General features: G+C 35.7%; 1 pseudogene across 1 annotated transcript; it reads right to left on the bottom strand.

Annotated features, from left to right (window-relative positions):
• Window positions 1-3,225: 3,225 nt before the first annotated feature.
• LOC143543607 (lipoxygenase 2, chloroplastic-like) lies at window positions 3,226-20,496 on the bottom strand (annotated as a pseudogene). The gene is made up of 8 exons (XR_013137104.1): window positions 20,150-20,496; window positions 19,154-19,413; window positions 9,897-10,134; window positions 9,219-9,515; window positions 9,035-9,120; window positions 4,713-4,819; window positions 4,077-4,645; window positions 3,226-4,002 (listed from the first exon to the last, which is right to left on the bottom strand). The product of XR_013137104.1 is annotated as a lipoxygenase 2, chloroplastic-like (transcript).
• Window positions 20,497-27,920: the final 7,424 nt, after the last annotated feature.

Genomic DNA, 27,920 nt, shown 5'->3' with positions numbered 1-27,920 from the left:
CACTGTGTATCACTTCTTTCATTCAATCTTTTATTTTTCATTTTTAATAAGGTTTAAAATCATAGGCTAACATCATAGGCTAACAAGTTGCAATGTGACAAGGCTAACAAGTACTACTTATACCGAGAGTTGCACAAAAATCGGTTTTTTTAAAACCGGTCTGGTTTAAACCAAACCTGTTTGGTCAAAGCCTGTTAAAACCACCCAAACCGGTTTGGTTTTAAACTGATTTGGTTGATCGATGGAAACCGGTCCCATAACCGGTGGTTTGGGTTGGTTTGGAAACCGGTTTGGTTCGATGTGCATAGAACCAGTCCCAAACAAGTTTTTTTGCACCTCTACTTATGCCTGTAGAATGTAGGTTCGTTATATGTTTACTACTTCAGAACACCAAAATGGTACTACTTTATGGGCTTCCATCTTCAAATCTTCTAGTTTCATAATCCTCTTTTGGGTGGACCAATCCATTTAAGTTTTCGGTTTTCAAAGATCACAACTAGAGGTGGCAAAAAAAACTTGGTTTCGGATCAAACTTGGTGTATCCAACCTGGAATTGGTTCCTACCCGACCTGACTCGCGGGTATGAAACGGGTTTCGGTTCCCCAAAACGAGTTTTTTCCCAAAATAGTGTTGGTAGAAAAATATTCACCAAAGTATTGTTTTAATCACTTAGTTTCTTACTCATAGTCTTATTTATGACAAACTGAAAATTTTTCTTACTTTTTCAGACACTCATCACGACTTGACTCAAATTTTCGGGATGAAAATTCTTTAACATGGGAATGATGTGACAATCGTCAATTTCAGGTTAACTCCGTTAACTCAACTCCGTCAATTCAAACTTTAGATCACTGAATCTATAACGCACACCTCATTACATTTAAACTAGGGTTTAAATGACGCTTGACACTTACTACATGTGTAGTCTTTCGGGAATTTCACCGAAACGCAAACGAGTTGACGCAAACGATTAGTGAATAAACAAAAAACGTCAAAACAATAATTATGTGATAATTATGTGTTAGACATATGTGTTACTTGATTATGTTATGTGGAATGCTAAACAAGAAACAAGAACCCAATTAATTAAGCTAGAGATGTAACATTTGGAAGTTTAGGAACTAAAGTGTAACATGTTATTATTATTAATATTATAAAACCCTAACCTCTCCTCCCTCTCCCTCTTCCCAAAACCGACGGCCAACCCCCCCCCCCCCCTCTCCTCACAATCGGTTCACACACACAAATACCTCTTGGATTTTGATCTTGTCTTTCACAATTGAAGCATCCTATATCCGTTTCTAACCATCTCCTACCTTCCTATTGCTTGTATTGGTGCTTTTGAAGGTATAAATTACAAACCCTAGGTCCGATTTTTCCTATGTATGGTGTTCATATGATTGTTGTTGATTTGATGGTGTATTGATAATGATTTGATAACTAGTTTTGATATTATTGCATGTTAATTGTTGTGTCTTTGAGTTTGAGATCAAATAAAACCCTAACTATGTATGTATGGTATAATTGATATGCATGGATAGTAGTTATGGTGTCTAGAATGTTATATGAATGATTTGTGGTCCATAGATAGTTAAATTGTTGAGTTTGGATGCAAACAGTTTCTGGACAGATTGTGTTGTTGATGTTTGATTGACTTTAACGGGGTGTAAAAGTGAAAATTGATTGAGATAATTGATACTACAGTAAACTAGTTTGAGTCTAGTTTCTAAAGAATATAAATTTGCAATTTTTGGACTTGTAAAAGTTAACTTTTATGATTTTACAAAAATGTTGTGCAAAGCTGAGTTGTTAGACCTGCTGTTAGGTTGTTTTGTAAATGTTATATCTCATGAACTACGAGACCAATTGGGTTGGTTCCACTTCTGAAAGTTGACTTGTTGAGTTAGGAACCTAACCCAAGTGGTCTTGCATTTATTGGATTTTTCGTTTAACGGGAATTTCAAATAACATTCTGTTGTGCATGAATTTGACTGTTATGAGTTTGCTGTAATGATTTGATTATTGTGAGAAACCTATGTGGAATAAAAATATAATAAAATATGTTCTGGAAACCTAGGACATATATGCTTTTGTGATGATTTTTGGTAAATTAACTGTGATGCTATGATCGGTGGGATAGACTAGTTTTTCAAGTAGAAATTCTGTCGTTAAGAAAACATGTGGAGTTTTGAATTTTGTTCACACTTAATACATGGAGGTGGCAACACTCAATTCAGTATGTATGCAATATGCATGCATGTATGTTTGTTCGCTTGGGTGCTTGCTTTTGTATTCTTCTCCGGCACACTCAATTGGTTTCTTCGTGCAATCATAAACTGGATACCTCTTGTTCTTGATCACTGCCCCCAACGAACTGGTAAAGAAGCCTAGAGGCTGCTGCCTTCTTTGCTCCACGTTACGACTCTCAAAACGGCTCTCTTCCACCAAGCTCTAATACCACTTGTTAAACTTTGAGCGGATGAATCAAGAACACGAACACGAGATTTGATCAACACACGATCGGCTCTTTTACCAAGAAAACGACTAACGAGAAAAACTTAATAATTATCTAATACATTGAACCTAGGGTATATATAAACCCATGGTTCCTAATCCTATACCAACTCAAATACAGAATTTGAATCCAAAGCAAATAGGATTAAATAAGACTAACTTATCTTATAATAATAAACTAATTATTATATTAAATATTTTCCGAGATATTAGGAGCCTTCAAACTGATTTGGTGTTGGACACGTTTAACAAATCGGATTATTTATGAACCGGTTTCGGTTCCTCAAAAACACGTACTTATTGGATACAACCCGGACCTGTCGGAAAAGAGTCCACCTCTACGCGGTCAAAAATTGAACCCGGCCAGCCCAAAACCTGATAAAAAATTCGGCAAACACGGTCAAAATCCGACCATACCCGGAACCGGTTCTTACCCGACCCGATTCTTGACTTTTATTCACCATTGTTGGAACCGACTGAAAGGACGTTTCCGATTCTTGAAAATACTCGACTTGTGCCCCTCTAAATAAAAAACAATTAGGTATTAAGTTTGTTTGTTTAATAAGAAAATATTAACTAGGACAAACCAATGGATACATTTATACAACATGATGCAGAGGTAACCTTATTCCAAATGACAATAGAACACAAATAAACCATTTCTTATGGCCTTATTATAGATATGGTCACTCCAACACACACCATGTCACTCCAACAAGCCCAAGCAACTAGATAGATATACTGTTTGGAACACCTCTACCGGTCACACCATCTTCAGAATATGGTTTAAGAAGCTGATACGGAACCAAACCAGCACCAGTACGGTTCTTCAAACTAGGATCCGTGTTCCTCGAGTCTATGATTGCTTCTAGCTCGTTTAGCCGCCCACCAAACTCCTCAAACGCTGTTTTTATGGCAGGCTCGGCCTCCCATGCTGCCTCAATATTACCACCAATGTACTCTTCATCCACTGAATGACTCGATAAAACATCCAAAACTGATATCACTTGTATAACTTGAAGTTGAGAAGGGAAGCATTTCAACAAAACATCCTCGGGACGCTTAATAAACAACTGCCATTCTTCGTCAATGGGGTCTTCATCAGGCATTTTGGTGCGGGCAATTGTTGGTCGGTTAGGGAAGTAACCTCCGAAGTCATATCGACCGAAGTTGACTGCAGCATGGTGGCCAGATGTCACCCACATTATGGTTGTAACAATTCCAATCAAATCTTGTTGGGTTTTGAGTTGTGGCCACCATGGTTCGTCTTTCTTGTCTCCATGACCAACTAAACGAATTTCATTCCATCATCCTTAAAGCTCTTCATCAGATTCAACTAGATTTGGTTGCGGGTAATAATGGTTGACATAAGAAGTTGCCCATTTTTTCATGGCATCGTAAATGAGTAAACCATCATTAGCAAACGGGTAATCCTCGATTGTTAGTTTCACACCGTGTGGTGCGGTTGGATCTTCAACGGCCATACCCCTAAAAAGTTTTATTATTAGTAGTATTATTTATATGGTTGGTCTTTGTGGTTTACCATATTACAAAAACAATACCTGCTAATTAGGTCAGATGGAAGTGCTTCATGATCAAAGCGCCATAGCTGATCATATGCATTAGAGCAAATTTTCATACAATATTTTCCAGGAGTAAATGTTTTCTCTATGATACCATCAGCATTTACGAGAAGCCATCAAGCTAGAGAATTAATTTTCATAGTGTAACGGAAAGATGGGAGAAGTAATCGTCGAATTGGGTGCATCTGGCTGAGCTGACGATTGGCAGCAATTATGTAAGGCTCGGTAGCGACATGAGTTCTTAACCAATGGCTAACAAGTTGGTGAACACCAGAATCATGCGCAAGAACATGAGCCTTGGCTAGCTTCCATAACCATGCATTTGTGGCATCCAATGCGGGCGTGTAGACATGTTTCCACTGTGGTTTACCAACATACGGTGGCCGAGTCAACTCAATAGCTAGTGGCTTTAATATACCACCAGGAGTAAGGAACATTAAAGTTCTTGAACCATATAAAACTGACCCTTTAAGCTCTCTTGTTTTGTTAACATAAGGTAAAAGCAAATCATGGTAATCCAACATGAACAATTTCTTTTGTGCTAGAGCCTGCAAGAACATAAGGCATGAGAGCGTAATCATAAAGCATTAGTAATCGGTTTATGTTTTTCATTACCTCATCAAAAGTCATGAAACCTTTAATCTCTTCCTTTACGATCTCCTTTGTGATTGCGGAGCTGGCCCGTAGATTTCAGGATCCAATTTACTCGTCAATGGCCATTCCTAAATATAGAAACATGTCATAATCATTTACAAAACATCTTATTTAGGGATTAACAGTTAATGGAAAAGTTAAAATACAAAAGGAGACAAAATGAGAAGTGTGAGAAAGATTTGTGTCCATACAAAAATTAGGGCTGTCAATTTAAGACATGGACCTGTTAACAGGTTTGGGTCACGGGTTTTAACAGGTTTGGGTTTGAGCTTAACATGTTTTGTGTCTTAAACAGATTGACCTGTTTAAGATATGTTAAATTCATGTCCTAACAGGTTAAAGACATGTTAACATGTTAGTAACATGTGTAGATTTTTAATTTAATAAAAATCTACCTATTCTAATAAAAGAACATTATTGTTAACACGTGTAGGTTTGTGGTTAATACTCACAATTATTTTCCCTTTAAAACTAATATATGTTATAGATTAATAGTTATTCACTTTCCTTTACACTCCATTTATATTACATCTATAACATAATTAAATTATTCACTTTTATTTAAACTCTATTTATATTATACATATACACTTGTATAAAAGTAAATATTTACATATTATACTACTATACATTGTTAGAATATATTTCACAACATACTTGGTGATATCCAAAATACAACAACAAACCATGTTTGTTAAATATTAAAAAGAATATAATTTTAAATGTTATCATTAACATATTTACTATGTATATTGTTGACGATTTTAAATAATAAAAAAAAAAAAAATCTAATATGCTTTCAATTTACGAAGTAATTTTTTTAAGGGTGTTGCTAAACGTACCCCCTACACCATTTTTACTAAATATACCACCCCCCCTAAACTTATTACATCAATTACTATTAGCTCTTAACAATATTTATATACATATTAGTCTCTACAACATTTTTTTCACTTGGTAATATCCCCTACATATATCAAATTAAAAACTATCATGTATTACTATTAATTTATTTTTTTAGTATTAATATTGTAAATATTTACAATATCTTTTTTTGAATTTTAATAGTATATATATTTATAATATCCTTATTTTACCTCTTTATCTTTTACAAAATAAACCCTAAACCCTAAACCCGAAAACCTAAACCCTAAACCCGAAACCGAAACCCGAACCCGAACCCTAAACCCTGAACCCGAACCCGAACCCTAAACCCTAAAACCGAAACCCTAAACCCTAAACTTGTAAAAAAAATAATTTGAAATCCTTAATTTTGTGCTAATTTGTTAATTATATGATTTCAAAGGTAATATGAAAGTTGGTTTTTCCTAGAGAAGGGTATGACAAGCAACCAGGGGGTACACCTGACCCGTTTTTAATCAGTAAATTATAAACATATGCTTAAAAGTTGTTCCATTTTTTTTAAATAAATCCATTTATCTATTGGTTTTTTTGTACATTGTCATATAAGTTTATAAATTATAAATATATTATTTAATTTATCTATTTATTTTTGGTTAATTTAGTAAACTATACATTTGTGTGTTAAATTATAAGGATAATAAATGACAATCAATTTTAAATATAATAAAGTTTATCATACTTAGTTTCTTGGATTTTATATTATAAAGGATAGCTTCGGGATTTTTGTGGAAATTAAAAGTTGGTAAATAGATCGTTTGGTACAACTTAACTACATTTAGCTCAAATTTGTTACGGGTAAAAAATGGGTAATTTAAATACTTTTAAAAAATTTGAGAATGCAAATAGATTTATCGTCAAACTTGTTGCGGGTTTAAAGTTTTGACTTGAAAATGTAAAACAAATGAAACTTAGAATTTTAAAGGTGAGTGAGTTTCAAATTTATTTGTTAAGGACATTTTTGGAAATAGTCAAAAGATTCAGGATTTTGCACATTGAGTATTTTTCTTATAACCAGGGACGGAACCACAGGAGGGTCAAGGGGGTCCGTTGACCCTTCGGTGGCCAAGCTTTATGTTAGCATGTATATCCAACGGGAAAACATTTGTATAGTTTGACCTTTGGAAATGCATCATGTTGCGCAGTTAATGTGAGAAAAAATAGTAAAAATGTCATTTTTAGAAGGTTGCGGTGGCCGGCGGCGAGCTGAGAGAATAGAGACTAAGAGACGAGAATGAAGAAGAAGGAATGAATGGCTTTATATTAATAAATAAAGAAACTATTATTTAATTATATAAGTTCTTACTTTAGGCTAGAGGTTAGAATGCTAGAGTTTGTAAAAGACAACCTAGCCTGCCATCTCTATTTAATTGTTTATTACTCTAACTAAAAAGTAGACATAGTTTACGTTTTCATTTTATAGATATTTCACTTTTCTTTTACGTTTTCATTTTATAAATATTTCATTTTTCTTATTTAATTGTTTATTATTCTAACTAAAAAGTAGACATAGTTTAGTTTTTCTTTAATTTTTTATTAGTTTACATTTAATTGTTTTAAGATTTCCACTTCATATAATTTTTATCTTAACTTTATCGTTCTTCTACGTAACAAGATAATTATGTAATTCATGGTTATCTTTTTGGGTCATTGACTCGGTTTAATAACATGATAACAGTAACAATAAATTAGTTCGGTTGAGAATAAGTTAAAATAATGACACTCTAGCGAATATAAAAAGATTCTATTACGACCCTCCCGTTAAAATGTTCCGGTTCCGTCACTGCTCATAACTATTAAAATTTAAGAAAAAACGACGAACACTTCTGTCATACCATATCCAGGTCTATCAATGCTTCTAACTTTTATCAAATTAGAAAAAATTGTGTAAGCAATTTTTTCTTGAATAGTGGTCAGAATGGTATATGTGATGCATGTGAGACAAAATTATGCTCAAGTGAAGCCAAACATTCACAAAATTGAACGGGTTAACATGTTATTTTTTTAATATGTCAATTGGCAAAGTTGAAAAGTATCCTCAAACTTATCAAAATCTTTTTCATGGTATAGCTCAAAACTATTATTATATGAGAAGTATTCTTCGAAATTAGTTCATAACCAAATTTCTTTCAATTATAAATATATGATACTGAGAATAAATTTTCAATAGATGAAGTGTTATTGGGTATGTTTTTGCATGTGCATTATTTTTTTATTAAGTTCATTTTTTATTTGGAAAAAATCATTTTATGATATAAATAAAATCAATTTATGTATAATGATACAAGCATAGATGTAATGCGTTTTTCTATATACATTATGTATTATTTTATTTGTAACATAATTATTTAAATCATCCTGTGTGTTACAGGAGCTCTAAAGCTAGTAAATAAATATACACTCTTAAAGTCCTAAACCTAAATAAAAATAAATATACGACATTTCACTCATGTTCGTCAGAATCCATTATTATATTTTTAATGAATGTTTTGATTTGCTTCTATAGTTTTTGTTTCAAGTATGTTTATGTATTTGTGATCTTTTGTTTCATATATGCTAAGGATTATGGTTTTTTTTCCACATATGTTATGAATTATGTATTAATTAAAACTTTTATGCTTGTTTTAAAAATTTTTGTTTAATTAAATATGTATTATTCATTGTATGTTTAAACAAGTCCCTTAACAGATCATAACAAGTTAACCTGCTTCTTAAAAGGTTTGTTTTCGTGTTTGAAAAAAATGACACGATTATTTAGCATGTCATGTTCTTGTTTAGTACAACATGTCATCGTGTCTTATCGTGTTGTGTCCGACATGTTATGACAACACTACATAAAACCCCTAAAAAATTAATAAAAACTCACAACTCAAAATATAAATAAAAAACATAAAAATTACAAAACAAAAATGTTTCCCTCGTCATTCAAGTTCCAAAAAAGCGCCGAAAAGACACAATGCCGAGACAAAAGACACAATGACGAAAATAAACAAAAGACACAATTATAAATAACAATGACACAATAGATCGCAAAATAAACATAATACCGAACAAAATATGACTCAATGTTGAGTAATATAACACAATATATCAAAGAAAAAATAAACAATCAATTACGAAAATAAACACAAAACACAATGATCAATAAAAATACACAATGATCTTTTTCCCTCGACATTGTGTCTTTTTTTTGTGAAAACATTTTTGTATTTTTACTTATTTCGTTTTTTTATTAAATTTTCAGTTAAGATATGTTTTATTAATTTTTTTAGGGTTTTTTTGTGTGGCTATAAATATTTCTTATTATTCTTATTTTTATATCTCTTTATAGAATAACTTGACCCTATAAGTTAAATAAATACCATAACCAGCTGTATGTTGTAAGGATTAAGACCAGCAAGCATTTCTCTACAAAATTCCTCATCACGAAACCAAGAGAACGTGTCCCCTACAATTAGAGCCATAAATTATACGCAAAAGCTTAAACTAAAAATTGAAAACCATACACAAAACCACCAAAGATACAAAATGGTAATAAATGCTTACGGTCAATGGTTTCAGGGGTCTCAAACTTGATAACAGTATTGATAAGTATAGGTAAGACACTAAGAAACCCATTATCAGGTGGAGGAACATTAGAACCTTCATTATAAAGCGAGTCTATGGACGTGAATAACGGAAACCCCTCGGTTTTGTCTGTCACAACTAATTCTAGAATTGGTAAAACTCCATGAAGCACCGAGTACAATGTCGTTGCTCCAAAGGTAGCTGCCTTTATCTCTGAGAAATCTTCGTCCACGAGTACATAAAACGGGGTCAAAGTTCTGGTCTCCGTCAATGGATCTGTTATGCAACAGGCTTTGTTAATTTTCTATGAAGTTGTATCTTAATAACGTTCGTTATACTGAACAAAAGAATACAATTACAACAGAGAGACAGGTAAGCGGACAACAAGTTGCGCTGCTACCCCTTTTTGAATGACAAAACTACTCCTGTTGAAAACAAAGTTAAAATTCTTCGGCATTGATAAGTTGTATCAAGTATTTAAACAAATTTCATTACAAGTATTTGAACTACTATGAGTAAATCTAAATCTTATGATATTAAACACTCATATATTTTAGGTCTATATTTAAACATTTTCATTTTCAAATCAAATAATTCTAATAGCTGATACTCAAAACAATGCATATTGTATAATATATTACAATATGATACATGTACCTATAGAGGACATTTTACGACCGGTACGACACCTCCTAGGGTAAGGATGTTCATTGCCACTGAGCACTGGTCGTGCTAAACTTAAACTCAAATCTGGAGCTCCAAGATCGTTGTACACGTCGTAATCATAAATCCTCTCAGGTGATTTACGCTCTCCTTCGCCGTTGCCTCGGAGTGATTCTAGATCTTGCTCTCTTAACGACTTCAGTGCGTTAGGTGTTTGCGATGGAAGGTATGACTACACAAAGAAATCAAATAATCATAACCAAACGTCTATAATATTTTATTCTTATAATATTTTAAAGCAACAATTAAGCACCTCAAAAGATATATAGTTTTCTTAGAGTTGCAAATGAACCAGACGAACACAAACATGACCATGCTCATGCATGTTCGTTAGTTATAAAAATAATGTGTTCACGAACATATACCAAACTATATTTTATGTTCATGTTTGTTCATTAAGAAAATTAATGTTTTTACAAACACAAATAAAATCGGTTAAGCCTAGGGTGAGATTAGTATATTCATCAATATGCAATAATGAGAAAGGAAATGAGAATAATGCAAAATCAATATGAGAATATGGTTTCCTATTTTATATTTGATGTTATAAATTAAAAAATATAAAATGTTTAGATAAGATAAATAAGTGTACAAAAAGCTTTCATGAACAAAATATAGAAACGAACAAGAACGAACGTTCATGAACACATTATCGAACTTTCACGAACACAATTGAACGAACGGAGGTTTGTTTATGTTTGTTTGTTTAGCCAATAGAACAGAATTTCACTACTAGAAAAATAGATGTTTTTCTACAACCGAATTATAGGAAATTTGTTGGAAAAATCCAGTTGAAAAACATATGCTTGAAAATTGTTTTCAACCATTTTCCAACAACTTTTCTTACAAAATTGCTACAAAAATATGTGATTGTAAACTTCCTACAACTTTCTTTCAAAAACTATTTTAACTTATTATTAGATAATATTGTAGTAAAGTTGGAGCTTATTTTTTTTGTTGAAAATCTGTTAGAACTATTTGTTGTAGAAAATTTGTAGGAAATTTTTGTGAGAAAATGACTTGTTTTCTAGTAGTGTTTCTTGGAAATCTGTTCGAACTTTCACGAACACAATTGAACGAACGGAGGTTTGTTTATATTTGTTTATTTAGCCAATAGAACAAAATTTCTTGTTCATATTGTTGGTGCATAATGTCAGTAGTTCAGAGTCTAGTGTCTGTAATCGAGTCTGTAATGTTTAATTATGTTTTGTATGTTTAAGCGAAGTTACTGACAAGTTCGCTTAACAGGCGAACTTGTTAGTCAAGCGAAGTTATGGACAACTTCGCCTGAACATGCCAGGCGAAGTTGTCGTGTATAAATAGTCCTAGGTTACGGCTTGGTTTGTAATCGTTGTTTAAGTTCGTGTCAGTAGTTCGAGTTCATTGTAACGTGAGGACGAGAGTCTGTAACAGTGATATTACATCACGTGTTTGAGTTATAATATATAACGTGTGTTCGTTTCGTGTGTTCGTGTGATTCGTGTTCTATACTCGTAACGATCTACGCAGGGATTCCACACCTGAGTAGACCAAGATATCTCGTGCGATCCGTCCAGGGAACCTACAATTGGTATCAGAGCCTTAGGCTCTTATGCTATGGTTCGAGATCTGCGTTTTGGTGTTTCTGGCACGTTTCTGTGCGTTTCTGGCCGAACAGCGCCGCAGGCGAAGTTATTGTTCATCAGGCGAAGTTGCCGTCACTGTTCGTAGTGTCTCAGCGAAGATATAAGGTCTGGCGAAGTTATGGACAGGCGAAGTTATAGCCAGGCGAAGTTATGAACAGGCGAAGTTGACTTTAGGCGAAGTTGACTTATCGGCGAAGTTAAAAATATATATATATATATATATATATATATATATATATATATATATATATATATATATATTTGGAGTTTTCGTCTGTATGGCCAGGTGTACACGATTATTGTGAGACCGAAGACGTTGTTCCGTCAACGAGTGAAACTTGTTATCTCTTGGTTTTACGTGTGAACAAATACGTGTCAACTCTGGATATGGAGTTGAGTTTGTGAATGGGATATTGATTGAAACTGGATATTGACACATATTTTGGTGTTTGTGGGCAATGAAATTTTTGTTGTTCGAGGTTGACCAACTGAAGAAAGTCAAATTGAACTGAAGGTTTTTGTCATTACTGGATTGCGGTCAGAGCATATTATTTATGTTATTTTCAAGGCGTTCGAGAATTGGATCCTGAAACGTGATGCTTATTTATTAGAGTGAAAATTCTGGAACAAGTTGGATTTAATCGGGAACTAAAGTGTTTGTGTTCTTGATCGTTATCCCTGGTGATTGAAGATGCTTCGGATTAATTAATGGTCATGTGTTAGATTCTGTCAAGGTGGTTTTGTGATGAAATTGATCACTTGATGTTGAGTAGTTGAAGATTAAACCTTATCGTATGCCGACGAGTTGGTGAAGTTGTGGAGGAAGCCCAACTTCACGTGTTGGTGAAGTCAGATGGACTCACGTGATTGGTTGAGATGATCTATTGGCACGAGGATGCATGCATTTCAAAGACCTCAATCATTATAGTCGGAGAAGCTTACACTGAAGGGGAGATCTGATATGGAAGACGCTGGGTGATTGGTAGATTTGTGAAGCTACAGGACAGTTTCAGACACGGCTGGTTGATGAGCAAACAGAAGATCATCAGTTAAGAGGGAGTCTGTTGGTGCATGTTTTGTAACAGATGATCTTTTGTGTTTATTAGAATTGAGTGCAACGGTCAAAGGGGAGACTGTTGGTGCATTTTGTGACCGTCGCTATGCAATTCAGACCAGCGGAGACGCCATAGGTGAAGTTAGAACAACTTCGCCTTAGGCGAAGTTAGAACAACTTCGCCAACGGCGAAGTTAGGACAACTTCGCCATAGGCGAAGTTATGAACAACTTCGCCTACTGACGCTTACTGAAGTTTATATATATATACGTGTGTCTTGTTTAGGTTAAGAATCCAGTAATTCAGAGAGTTGTGTGTTACAGTTTGAGTGTCGAGAGAGAACAAACAGAGAGAGAGTGTCGTTAGGGACGACCCGAGGTAGAGCTCACCTCGGGTCGGACGTGTTTCTGTTTATGTTACGGTATGTAACGTGTTTGTTTAATTATTATTATAAAGAATCTGCAGATTTGTTTATCCCGTTCTTGTATTTGTTCGTGTACGTGTTTGTATTCTTCATCTTGTACACCATTAACGAGTCTAGGAGGATTCCGCACTCCTAGACCTCGTGCGGATCTCGTATCCAACTGCTGCTCCCAGGTTCTTTGGATTCAACAACAGTTGCGCGACTATGGTCTGAATTTCTTACTTACTCCTATTTGCATTGATAACACAGCTGCTATCTCAGTAACTAACAATCCCGTGAAGCACAGTAAAACTAAACATATTGACATACGTCATCATTTTATACGGGATTGTGCTGAGAAGAAACTGATTGTGCTTGAAAAGGTGGATACGCTTGATAATTTCGCTGATCTTTATACTAAAGCGTTTGACAAAACAAGATTTCAAAACCTTATCGAGCTGAATGGGATGATCAATCCCGAGTAACCATGCTTTTCATGTTATATTTAAAAAAAAAAAAAAAAACGTCACTATCGCTTAAAAATATGTCGGTTACCTCAGTTTGAAGGACATGTCTTAGGATATGTTTGGTCCTCATTTTCTACTTGTAGAATTTGAGGATAGCCATTAACCAGATGACTGAAAGTGACCGGGGCGGTTTATGATGAGTTTTCATTCTTTCGCTTAAAATTAGTCGATCATACTTAGTTAGAAGGACACATACTAGTATGTGGTCGGTCCAGCTGATCCATTGGATCTTCGGGATAGCCGTTTACCTGAAGACTTTGTTTTGGTCGGGGCGATTAATGTTAAATTTTTTTAGAGGGAAATGAAATTATTTTTCAAGTCTACTACTTCGTAAGAAGTTCGTTTGCTATGTTTAACAGAAAATTGATCTAACCTTGGAAAATGATAGATATACTGATTCTGTGTGCTTAACTAGTGAAGTTATTAGGCTTAAAAGGCTTTAGGACAGTTATTGTATGTCATGGTAGCTTTTTATGGTGCGTAAAAGTAGATGTGATACAAACTAAATCTACTTGATTTTACGTGGAAACTCCTTATGAGTTTTGCATGTCTCCATATATATCTTTCCGAATGATAGGCAGAAAAGCGATTACCCAGTCATACACGAGCCCGTAAGTGTTCTGATTCCCGTGAAGATAGCGTTTCAAGAAACTGCAGTGATCCAGATTTGGGACTTGCAGTTGTTTACTACTCTGAAGTCTATATGAATGTTTGATTAAAAAAAAAAAAAAAAAAACTTATGAGTTATTGAAACATTCTAGAGTTCAAAATATCAAGACTTCTCAATCATGGAGTAAGAAAGAAAACGGGAAGCAGATGAAGAGTACTTACAAACTTAATTAGACACTATGGGTCGAGGTCAATTCGGGGTGACTTGGGGAAAGCCAAATATACTTTGAGAATAGATAGGAGGCATCATAATCTCTGAGTTGTTGCCCACTTAAATTTTGAGGCATAATTGAACCTAACTCGTATCACAGAAACGATGAAAACCATCTTAAGTTATTTACCTGCTTACAACCTGTTTCTTTATGTCATAATACAGCTAAACACGGATCTATGTGACAGTCACGTAGTTAGTATGATTCCTGTTCGGATCTTTTCTAAAACGTAGTACTCCCTATCGAGACTGAAATTTGATCCCTTATACATTAATTGTTAAAAGTTTTCTTTTTATGTAGTTGTATGCTTTTATAAATGGTTACTTGGACTTGATCGTGTTATTTAATTCTTAAAGGGAAGTTTTAAAAGTTAATTGCAAAATGTTCAAATTACAAGGGTTGATTTTGTAAATATAGGCGATGTTGTTAAACAGGCGAACTTGTGAATAACTTCGCCTAGGCGAAGTTAACCGTAACTTCGCCTGTATAACTCCGCCCCTATATAAGGACTTTCAAAGGTCATTCGTTCATTATTTTATATATCAGCGAACTTATTCTCGAATATCACAGCGAACTTAATTCGATTATCATCTGATTATCTTTTTTTTTCCGATTTCAATCAGTATTCAAGGTGTGTTTGGGTTCTATATCTTATAATCGATGTTCAATGTTGTTAACCCTAGGTTGTTTCGACACCCGGTTAGCGACCTCGGACGTTCGAACCTTATACCCGATTCCAAAGCTTGTTTTTACGTGTTCATGAGCAAACTGATCGTCCGGATTTCCTTAATATCTTGTGTTTGGGAGTTCTTAATCGTCAAAATTGACCGAAACACCAAATTTTCGATGTTGAATCGACCTTACTGTCGCCGTTTCAGATTCAGGCGAACTTAAGGTTTAGGCGAAGTTATCCGTAACTTCGCCTGAGGCTCAACTTCGCCTGAGGCGATGTTGTGGTGAGGCGAAGTTATCATTAACTTCGCCTGGACCTTTTAATTTTTTAATTATTAGACGAACTTAAAGATGAAGCGAAGTTGTTCCCAACTTCGCCCCAACTTTAACTTCGCCTATACAGATTTTATCACAACTTCGCACATGGTAACAAGCGAACTTGTGGTACGCCTTAACGTTTATCTAACTTGGTTCGTTTGTTGCAGATATGGCTGCAGTAGCGGGTGCTGGAGGTGCTGGAGGTGACGATGGAGATAATCAGAGGCAATTCTTTCCGGGTCATAACATGTATATCACCTTAGACCCGGAAGCGAGCGGTGTTGAGGATTACCGCGAGATAATCACATTCCTCATTCGCTCGAGGATATTCCACGCTCTCACTACGACTCTGCCGATTTCCTTACCCAATATTGAGGATTTCTGGCAGACTGTGGAATACGATTGCCGCGTTGAGCCCCCGGTTATGCGAGCAATCGTCAACAATCAAGAGGTTCAGTTCTCATCTGAACAAATACGGGTGGCTTTACGGTTCGGTGAGGAGACTAGGGATGACCCTACAGAGTTTGTGGCTCCGTTCCGTGATGTAGCGTTTCTCCGAATGGGCTATTCTGGTCCATTAGGTGATACTCAGAGGAGGAAGGGTTTCCTACTCGATCAGTGGCGCTTCCTCATGCACGTAATGATTGTCTGCATGTCAGGGAGGAAGGCGGGCACTGACGGGATGGGTGCGACCATGCAGTCCGCAATGACTGCTCTGACTTATAACAAACGTTATAGCTTCAGTTAGATGGTCTTTTATGAGATCGATAGACAGAGGAGAGCGATGGCTCGTGAGAGGTTCATCATGTATCCAAGATTCATTCAGATGAACTTGAATCATGTTGCTCCCACGTTGCATCAACGACGTCCATTACGATACGTGGAGAATGTGAGCAAACGTATCTTCGCTCAATGCCGCACATCCAGTGCGAGGAGCAAGCCTGAACTGCGTCCAAGGCATACTCCACTATTTGGGTACTTAATAAACCCGGGGTATGTGCCAGCTCGTGGGGATGAGTTCAGAGACCCTCAACCACGACAGGTAGGAGCACCTCGAGATGTACCTGCTGTGCCTGTTGTGTCGGCTGAGGAGGATGTAGACCTTGATGCTGCATTTGGCGGCCAAGGATTCTTCGACATGGACCGGTTTGATCCGCAAGAAGAGGTGCAGGTCTCTGCTGCACAGGTTAGGGAAGTGAATGTTACTAGAGCAGCTACGACGGTGGCTAACTCAGATCTTGATGATGTTATGGATGAGGCGAGAAGGATGTTGGTGACACGAGAAAGGACGTTAGGGAAGAGAAAGAGGACAGTTGATGATACTGAGTCAGAAGAAGAAGAAGAGGATATTCACAAGTTGATTAGACGTTCAAGACGGGAAAGGACAGGTGCAGGTATGGGAGCTGGAGAGACTTCAAGAGTTGTACGTTTCGCTCCATCCGCACTGTCAGGTATGTCGATTGTTCCTACATCTGTACAGGTTACAAGTTTAAGCGCCGCGGAAGTTCCCGTGGTGGCTACATCAGCTGTCGGCATCCCATCCATCACACTACAGATGGCGACTCCGGAGATTGTGTCTTTACCACCTCCAACGCTTACTCCTTCAGAGGTGGTGGCACAATTTGTAGAGTCGACAGTCGTTGCAACTGCAGGGTTGTCGGTCACGATACCACCTGCGGTTACGTCCACAACTACTTCTGATGTCCCGGTTACATTCGAGATCCCTGCTGAGTATACTCAAGACAAATCTAACATGAGGTTTGATTTCGATGCAACTCTCTCAGACTCGGAGAGAATAGCTGCACTTGAACGGGTCGTGGCAGAGCAATCGAGGATAAACTTTATCCAGACCCAGGCTATTCAGCGCCTTGTAGCAGAGAATCAACTACAGTCGTCCCTCCTGGTTGAACATGGGCGAATTATAGATGCTATGAAGGAGTTCTTGGCATCTCAGGGGGAGACAAGCTGTAGAGGCGACGAGTTATGGACAAAGAAGAGAAATGATAGAGACGATGATCCCAATGCATCGAAAGGTGCAGGTGGTGAGTTGCCAAGAACTACTCAAGCTCTTGGGACTTACACAGCTCAGGGGGAGTCTGCAGGTGCAGTTGGTGGTGATGAGGTGGTGATGGTTGATGATGAAGATGATGTGATTGATGCTTTGAAAGAATTAGATGATGATATGCTAGATGATAATGTGATGTTTGATGATGATGTGCTGCCTATTGAGGAGATTGAGAAGATTGGCGCACAGATTGTGATTGAAGAAGATGTTGAAGAAGGTGAAATAGTAGAAGAAAATGTTGAACACGAGATCCCATATATTGAGAAAGCTGATATGGGTAATGAGATGGAAAATGATGAGACTGAATGGGAAGAGCAGCCTAGGTGGAAGGAAGGCTATGCTCAGTGGTTCGTCAAAACGAAGAAACCAGCGGTCCCTACAATGTTTAAGAAGAGTTACAATATTAAAGGCTATGCTGAAGCGAAGAAAGGGATTATTTGCTGGATCTATGATGAGCAGTTGAAGCTCTTTGTGATTAAACGGTATGACGGCGTTCAGTATTTTAAAAGAATGTTAAGGTCGTTGAATACACTGCCGGAATGTGAAGTGAAAGACTTAGCCAGATTAGGGTTAATCAATCGAAATGACGATAATATGGCTAGAGTCATTGAGAAAATTGTATGGAGAGAGAGTATAAAAGAGAAGAAGTTTGAGCTGTTGAAACCGCAGAAGGGAAAACTTGTTGAAGACAAGGATAGAGGTTTGAGAGCTGATGGAAAACCTTGGATGGTCATGAAGTATAAACCGATCCGGTGCCTTAAAGAAGTACCGATGAAGCTAATGCCCAAGGATGTGCTTAAAGACCTAAAGTGGTGGTATGTGGATTGTGAGACAGCAGAGGCGGTGATGGAAGACGAGGATGAACAAGAGCTTCTAAGAGTTTACGATCCGATGCATTTGGTAAACTTATCGCAAGCTGATCTGAAGGTGCTTAATGAGAAGAAAATCTTTTAAATTCCTGCTTGGAAGGACGAAGCGAGGAAGTATCAAAGAGTTGTGTCAGTTTGTGTTAGAGAAGGAGTGCATGCGTGAAGATACAAGATTGAAGATTACAAGATAAGTGCTTAAAGATCAAGATATGAAGCTACTGCCAAGGGGGAGTCTGTTGGTGCATAATGTCAGTAGTTCATAGTCTAGTGTTTGTAATCGAGTCTGTAATGTTTAATTATGTTTTGTATGTTTAAGCGAAGTTACTAACAAGTTCGCTTAACAGGCGAACTTGTTAGTCAAGCGAAGTTATGGACAACTTCGCCTGAACATGCCAGGCGAAGTTGTCGTGTATAAATAGTCCTAGGTTACGGCTTGGTTTGTAATCGTTGTTTAAGTTCGTGTCAGTAGTTCGAGTTCATTGTAACGTGAGGACGAGAGTCTGTAACAGTGATATTACATCACGTGTTTGAGTTATAATATATAACGTGTGTTCGTTTCGTGTGTTCGTGTGATTCGTGTTCTATACTCGTAACGATCTACGCAGGGATTCCGCACCTGAGTAGACCGAGATATCTCGTGCGATCCGTCCAGAGAACCTACACATATTAGTCCGGTTATTAAAAGAGCAAACATGAATGGTTCATGATTTACAGACCTAGTTTTCTACTAATTATTGGATATGAAATAAAATTAAAAATCCAAGAAAGAGGGTCTACCTTGTCAGTGAAAAAAATTCTTTTCTCAGGATTATCATTTTTGGAGTGAAGCCAAGATTCACATGTGAAGGTAACACCGTTTTCAAGAGCAATGGTTTTAAAGAACACCTTCTTGGTATGCTCATTTTCAACCAGCACAGCTCCTATTTCACCAAAATCATCAGGGGCATTAAAATCAAACTTATATGTGTACACACTAGTATTGCCAAAATCTGATGCATCATATCTTGCAATAGCCGTCACTGTCTTTCGAATTCCTTCTGCGGTAACCAGAAAATGAAAAGGAAATTAAAACCTCAGAATACAGACTTTTGTTGATATATAGCTGACGTAACTTTTCAAAGCGAACAAAATTCTATATTTTTATAAGAAATCGATGTGTTGGTTACGTGAAGTTTTACAAACATGTGTTATTATGTCGTATGTCTTCTTTAGAGGTCCAAAAGCCTATGTTGTTAGATTTTTTGTAACTTTTTAAGAAACCAATATGTGTAAGTTGCATGAAGTAGCATCCATGTTCAAGCAAATTGCTCTACATTTTCCGCATAAATATTAAGTCATTTATCATTTATCTTTTGTTGTTTATTAAATGATTTGGTTAAATGAATGTAATTATGAATATGTCACTATTAGAAAACAAGTCATTTTCTCACAAAAACTTCTTACAAATTTTCTACAACAAGTAGTTCCAATAGATTTCCAACAAAAAAATAAGCTCAAACTTTGCTACAATATTATCTAATAAACATTATGAATAGTTTTTGTAGGAAAGTAATAGTAAGTTTACAACCAAATGTTTTTGTAGCAATTTTGTAAGAAAAGTTGTTGAAAAACGGTTGAAAACGATTTTCAAGCATGTGTTTTTCCAACAACTTTTTTGTTAGAAAATCGTTAGAAAATGAATTTTTTCAACAAATTTCCTACAATTCGGTTGTAGAAAAACATCTCTTTTTCTAGTAGTGTGTAATAACATTAAAAAAAATTGGGTATACATACCATCATCAAGGTCATTAGAAACGAGCTCCAGCAAGAATATCAGTCCTCGATATTCAAAGGGGGAGCTATTAATGGTTGGTTGAACTGTGATGAAACCATTGACAGGGGTGCTCGTATTAACAAACGAGGATGCCATGGCTTTAATGCTACCTACATTTGGGGAGGTCGAGCACGGGTTGCATTAGATTTCTTGGTGGATGCGTGTTGGCGGAGGATGGCAGGGGAGTAAGCGGAGGAAGAGGAATGGTTGGTGGTGTCACCGCTAACAAAGGGCTTGCGGATTGGGATTCGGTTGTAAAGAGAGTGAGACCGGTTGATTTGTGACTTCAACATGGTTTACATTGTTTCCTTTAGTTACTACTCTCACTCTTGTTTTTGTGATTTGAAAGTCGGAACATGAACCTCTATTTATAGAGGGGGAAATGTGCTATGCTATAAGGTGTGCTATTAATGGAAATTATTGGATATGGGAGATGAATTGAGGTTTAATTTCATGTTTTTTTAATCATTGTTAACACGATTATAATGTTGTGTCAATATTCTAGAATATATGACTTGAATGCATTGCATGAAGTAGAAATATTATCGTTTATAACTGTTGAATATAATATTAATAAATTAGATTTTAACCACCCCCGTATTACAGGGGATTGTTTACATTATTCGTTTTTAATATTTACTTATATTTTTTGAATATTAATTGTAAGAAAGTTAAATAATATACTTAATGTTTGATGATCAAAGAGTTTTACAAATAAATACGATGCTATAACTCGGTTTAAAAGATATTTGAGTTTTGATGAGACACATGACCAGCTTATGTTTTTTACTATAAAATTGTCTTTTAATTATAAATAATATTTTTTTATAAATTTATCAATAATCGTGACCCGATCTATCATCCTCCAATTTTCATGCAAATCCGTACACGAAAAGTAAACCGTTTTAACAAAAACGTAAATCTGAGGTTTATGTTCGAAATCCTTCGAATAGCTCAAAACCATATCAAACGAATTCCAATTTAGGCGATTCAAGCGGCCACGGAATCGTCTTGTCAAGATGTATTTCTACCATAATCGCTTAACTTGTATAATCACTTTTTACCATTAGATTCAAAGCGATTTCATTAAATTAACATGTGTTTCTTCCATTTGCTTTTGATATATTTGGTTTTCTGGCCCAGAGGCTGTGAATTTTTTAGTAATATTCAGCATGTTGTACATGGTACATTTTTGGCTTCTAGGTTCTAAAGCTTCGTTTTTAATAGGATTAGAATTGATATTCAAAAGAGGGTTGCGGCGCAACTTGTTGCCCAATTAATTTTAGTTTTAAATTTATTTTATGTATTAATATTGTATTGTAACTTATTAATTATTATAAACAGGACAACATGCATTTTTTTTCCGAACAGTTACAACCTCTAAGCCTACTACTAAATCTAAATCTAAATCCATACGTTGTCCAAGAAGAGACTAAAACCTCAACCGTTTCATTATCATTGGACTACAACCCTTAAATATCTAAATAACCTATCATTATTGTTATTTTATAGTATGGGGCCAGAATATAAGAGGAGTGTCACACATCTAATCCTACACATGATTTAATATGTGAGGACTGAGGAGTAGACACAAACGGCCCAAATGAACTTAAAACCATAAATATTTGAATATTGTCTCAATTAGGGCCGTTTAAACAGCTCACAACTCGAACTCGTTCATCGTTCTTTCAGAAAGTGCTCGCTCGTTTTTTCGTTCGATTGTAAACGAGCCGTTCTACTCGGTTCGGTTTATAAACGAGCGAACAGGCAAACTGCTCGGATCGATTCGACTCGAATATTTTTAATTTATTTTATATATAATTATATATGAACAAATTAATATATAAATATATAGACAACACCAATAAATTTTGTCCTGTTATGTCAAATTTGTAGTTTCATTTATTCGATTCAAATTTTGAGAATAAAATAAGTTTTTTACATGTTCATTATATTTCACTTTAAACTTCTTTCTTATAAACATTTACAACATATTACACATTTGTCTAAAATCTACTAATTAATTTTTTTACAAAATATATTATTTACAACCTTCACACTCATTTCTTATTGAAATTTTTAGAGTGAAAAAGAAATAAATAATGATCGAAAATCGCTCGATGTTTGATCGAAACATGCTCGATGCGATTTTGGCTCATTTAAATTTTCAGCCGTTCGGTTTGATTCAATTGTAAACGAGTCAAACAACGAATCAAGTCACATATCGATAATCAAAACACACAAACTAAACGAATAACCCTCGTTTATATTAATCAGAAAATATCACTAAAAACTGATTACAACCCTCAAACCCTAACTCGGTTTGACTATTGATGAACCCTAACTCGGTTACACCAAACTCATAATCTAATGTCTAACCCTAACTCGGTTTATATAGACTAACCCTAACTTATTAGCAAAGACATTACTATATATAATAAAACCTAATTATTGGGTTGGGCCTTACACTTGGGCCAAACAACAATTGACCCAACAATCACCCCCTCAATTGTTGTACCCGAGTCACCCGACTCACCCCCTAATTTCCTACTCGAAATTGACGGGTCTTCAACTTCATGCTTGTCATCCTTTACTTGATTCTCCCGGGGCTTTTCATGATCTCTTGCAATGTTCTTTCGGCTCCACTTGGCTAAAAGACACACTTGCTTCGTTTGATCATTAGACGCCTTCCCTTGAGCTTGAATCACTTCCTTGACCACGCGTTTAGTTTCTTGAACTCTCTTTTTTGGACTTTGAATTTTGGAACTTGGATCTTTTATTGGAATCTGACTCGTAACCGGCTTGTCTTCTTTCAGTCCAATTCTTTGAAGATCCCTACCTGCAAAATTCTCCATTCCAATGATAGCTCGTTTACCTGGACTTGTTATCTTGAGATTGATCTTGTACAATCGATTCTTGGTCCTTGTCAACTTCATCAAAAGCTTACCTGCATCATCTTTAATGGTTAGCAAATCATGTTTCATGTGAATCTCGCATCCACCTTCTGTTGCTTGACCAAGACTTATGATATTGCACTGTAGGCTCAGAATGTAGTAGACATCGGTCAACAAACGTTGCTCCCACGTTTTTCCTTCAATTAAGACCGACCCTTTTCCCCGAATATCAATACAAGATTCATCTCCAAACTTCACTGTTCCCGTGACTTGTTCATTCAGTTCATAAAAATACGATTTATTACCCGTCATGTGATTCGATGCTCCGTTGTCGAGATACCAAACATCTTTCTCCATCAGTTCGGTTTCGAAACGCTTTGGAATCACACCATCTTCATTCAGAAAAACCGTTTTCTAATCACCTTTAATCATAAATAAGCTTGGATCAAAATCATCTATTTTGTTCAAATTAGACTCTTCCTTTTTCTTGATACGCTCCGGACACGTAGACGCAAAGTGACCGAATTCATCACAACGGAAACACTGAACCTGTGACATATCATTTCTTCTCCATTGACGATCCTTTCTTTGACCCGTATACCTTGACCCACGATGTTGACCATCTCGGTTTTCACAACCATCTTGATCCTCATCCTCTCGGTCTTGACCTCCGGTTTCCCGGCCTTTTCCACGTCCCCGTGAACTCGGCCAACCCTTACCTCGGCTACCGGACTGATCATACGACTTGCCTTTGTAATTACTTTCCGACCGATTGAAAAATAACTGACCTTGTGAATTTGAAGCGCGTTCTCTCCCTTGTAGACGTTCCTCAAACGCCTTAAGTCTTCCAACAACATCTTCAAACCTCATACTATCAAGATCAACCGTTTGCTCGATTGATGCTACCAAGTTGAAGTATTTGTCTGGAACCGCATCCAGTAACTTCTTCACCAAGACATCTTGCTCGAATACGTGACCAAGACCCGTTGCCTTTGAAACCATACCGGTTATTTTTCCCGCAAACTGATCAACAGTCTCGTCTTCCGCCATCTTAAGTTTCTCAAATTCACTTTTCAACGTCAGCAGTCGAGCCTTTTGGACTCGCTCGGCCCCAACAAACTGTGCCTTCAAAGCCGCCCATATTTCTCGAGCATTCTTGTATTGAGAAACCTGAAGAAGAATATTACCTTCCAAAACTTGGAACAAAAACGACCTTGCCGTTTTATTCTTCTTCGCATCAATAACCGCACCCTCATTCGGTTGAACAACTTCTTATAACTCTTAATCATCCAAGATCGCTTCCACCATAATCGCCCATGTGATGTAATTAGTTCCATTAAGCTTTGGAACCTGTAACGATATCCCCCACTCGCTTTGGGTTGGATTACCGGCTCTTCTTTATCACCTGCCATTGACGTTTTCGAACACCCTTGCTCCACTACGTTGGAACAAATACAAACAACTCAGTCTCGAACAACTTTTCAGAACCGAGCCCGTTTGCTCAAACCTTGGTTAAAACCTAACTCGTTTAACCTAATCAAATACGAACCCTGAATTGAACCTACTTGTCCAACCCAAATAAAATACCCACCAAGAGTGGTTAATCAACTTGTTTAACCAAATAATTAAAAAAAAACTGATTACAACCCTCGTTTCAAAGGCACAAACTAAACGACACACGAATATTAATCAGAAAATATCACTCAAAAAACTGATTACAACCCTCAAACCCTAACTCGGTTTGACCCTTGATGAACCCTAACTCGGTTACACCAAACTCATAATCTAATGTCTAACCATAACTCGGTTTATATAGACTAACCCTAACTTGTTAGCCAATACATTACTATATATAATAAAACCTAATTATTGGGTTGGGCCTTACACTTGGGCCAAACAACAATTGACCCAACAATGAACAAGCCTTCGCTCGGTTCAGTTCAACTCGTGAACAACCCTAGTCCGAATGTTGATTTAAATCACAGGCATAATTGAGTAAGGTTGGGCCCAACAAGATATCAGTTAAACTTCTACCAAGTAATTAAATTTAAAGTGTTCATCGATCTCTAATAAATAATCACCAACTCACCGTCACTTGCTTCTTGTGGTCTAAAACTCTTAATAGTCACTGATTTGTAAGTTAGTCATGACTTAGTCTTTACTCCTTTTATAGCTAAAATGATTAATTTAGGTCATCTTCCTTGGGATACCACTGACAGGAAAATTATAAAATATTAATAAACCACTCGAGATATAATAAGAACAAAATATTGCTTGAAAGTAAGGCTTAGACTATCTGGTTAAACTGTGAATCATGAATGAGGTGGCTGTCACAAGGGACGATTCACAGAATCATAGCAGGGTAAGGTGATTTCTGCATGGAGATTTCCATGCATCAAAGACTTCTGCGACGTGGAGTTCGATCAGAGAGAAAGAAAAGGAGAACGGTGAGGGTAAGTGATGAGCGGTGAGGGAGCGGGATCCATACTGTGCTGATAAGTATACCGTATAGCCTTATGGTTATGTGTTTAGGAGAACTTTATAAATTTTTTTTTAAAAGACATTAAATAGCAATTTTATTTGGGGAATCAACTAAAAAAGGATGCAAAGTTTTAAAAATTGTGTACTTATAAATTATAATCCACTTTTAAAAAAAATTAACTAGAAAGCATGTATAATATAAAAAAAAATTGAACGACTAAATGTTGCATTGGGATTAAACATTTGACATTCAGTTTCGCATCCTAACCACTTTATCACTCTACTAAAGTGGGAATGTCGCCTTATATTTAAATGCTTAAATGATGGAAGTTTATGTTCACCCACCCCAAGACCGGTGCTTTTCTGTTTTGGCGACTTTGAGTCCACATGACTGTATATGGCGGCTTGAATGGCATTGTCGACCTTGCTAAGTGATAGTATAGACAAGAAACATAAATCTTATCATGTGGTTATGATTATTAAAGTTTGAACTGGTTTTCCTATTGCAACTGCAATTGTTTCCGACAACGAAATGTGTAAAGTCGAGTTTGCGCAATTGTATCGGTGATAATTTGTTAACCATGGTGTAATTTGTGCTGAAGAAAAAAAGATAAACTTGGTAATGCTACCCGTGAAGGTATAGTTGAGTGTTTCTAAAAGATAAAAACACAAAAGACAATTGTAAAGTATGTACATTTATTCCTAATACATTTACTTAACTGTTTTTCAGTTATATTTAAAAGTTTAATATTATTTCATCATTACTTTTTTTTTTGTTAACTTCCGTTATACGGGTTCTTACGGTTTCTATTGTTTTTTAATAAACGTGGCCATGTACATTAGTTTTAACTATTTTAAAAGTGACAGTTGTTTCATAACTAAAGTTGTTTCATAACTAAGAGTACAATGATTACTATATCTTTTGCTTTATGTATGATATAAAAAGCGATTGCATAACCTTCTACCACAATGTCTTTGCATTAAGGATCTATTTAAAGACAACCTCTTTATCTCTTATTTACTTCTAAATAGTTAAATATATTCAAGAAAACATATTGATAATTAGATTTGATATATGTATGTTACACCCTATCATAGTCTTTTTGCGACATGGCTAATATTATATTGTATTCCACCAAACAAACGTGATTTTCATTTATGTTGTTTATGCGGCAATAATTGTGAATTGTCAATATTTCCTTTTCTAGATCTTCTCTATTGGTCTATAAATTATAGACTATAATAATTCAAACATAAAGAAATAATAATTAAGATCAACCCTTCATCCTAGTGGTGAAATGAATGGTAAGAAAGAGACTTGATGTTTCATGTGATTCATGTTTGATTTTTGTTCACAACATTTAGTTTTAGAGGCATTAGGGTGATGATGAGAAATTAGACGAGTTGATTTTAGGTATGTGTACTTTCGTGTAAATGTACGGGTATTACATGTACTAGTACCCTTTTAGAATATGTAGAGTTTTTATTAGGTTTCCAACACTTTACTTTATAGCGGGATTTTCAAAATCTAATATATATTAGTTGAACCAGTTCATTCTCAATCCATATGTATATTTATATGTTGTGTATTCATTTTTTTAATTCATGTATGTGTAATTGTGTATATCATTTAATAACATGTATTAACTTTCTCTCTTGTTTTTCTATTGTAATGAGAAAGCAGTAAACATAGAAAAGGAAAATTGGAAAGATGACTAGCGAAGATTAAACGAAAGTTAACTTTCGTTGCATAAGTTATTTTTGTTTTAAACATTTTGATAATAAAAAAATTGGGAGACTTTGTATGTTTTGGAAATAATTACTTGATTACGAATTAATTTTATATTATGGTTTATTTCATTTTTAGTATTATGTTTTGTTGTGTTATTACCGTTTTTGTGGTGGTATTATAGATAATTGTTTGCCGGTACCGTACAGTACCAACACCAAATTTAGTGGAGATTTTAAAAAACAAAAGAACCAAGTGGCACCAAAGCGAGTACCGTACCCGAAAGTATCTGAACTAGTACCCGCATCCATAAAATTGGATACAATACGAGTCAGATTTGCTGATATTAGGTACGGGTACTTTCGGATCAGATCGTAAAGTTCCACTCAGAAAAGAAGTAATAAATTCTGAATGCATATAAAGTTCCACTCAGAAACAGAAGTTATAAATTCCAGTGTCAAGACCACATTATATGGATCCTAAAATTGTACAGAATAGTATACACGTGATAACACACCAAGACCAGAATGTTTGATTCTAAATCTTCAGTGAGTCTACATTTAACTATGGTGCATGCATTACACATTTTATAAATTCACTTGGATTTCCCTGAAACCATATATGCCT

The sequence above is a fragment of the Bidens hawaiensis genome, unplaced genomic scaffold, assembly GCF_021521415.1.
Source record: "Bidens hawaiensis isolate Kalapana, Puna unplaced genomic scaffold, B.hawaiensis_p1.1 tig00013187_1, whole genome shotgun sequence".
NCBI classification, from domain to species: Eukaryota; Viridiplantae; Streptophyta; class Magnoliopsida; order Asterales; family Asteraceae; genus Bidens; species Bidens hawaiensis.
The sequence above is the reverse complement of the archived record's forward strand: the minus strand, read 5'-3'. Positions and strand labels throughout refer to the sequence as shown.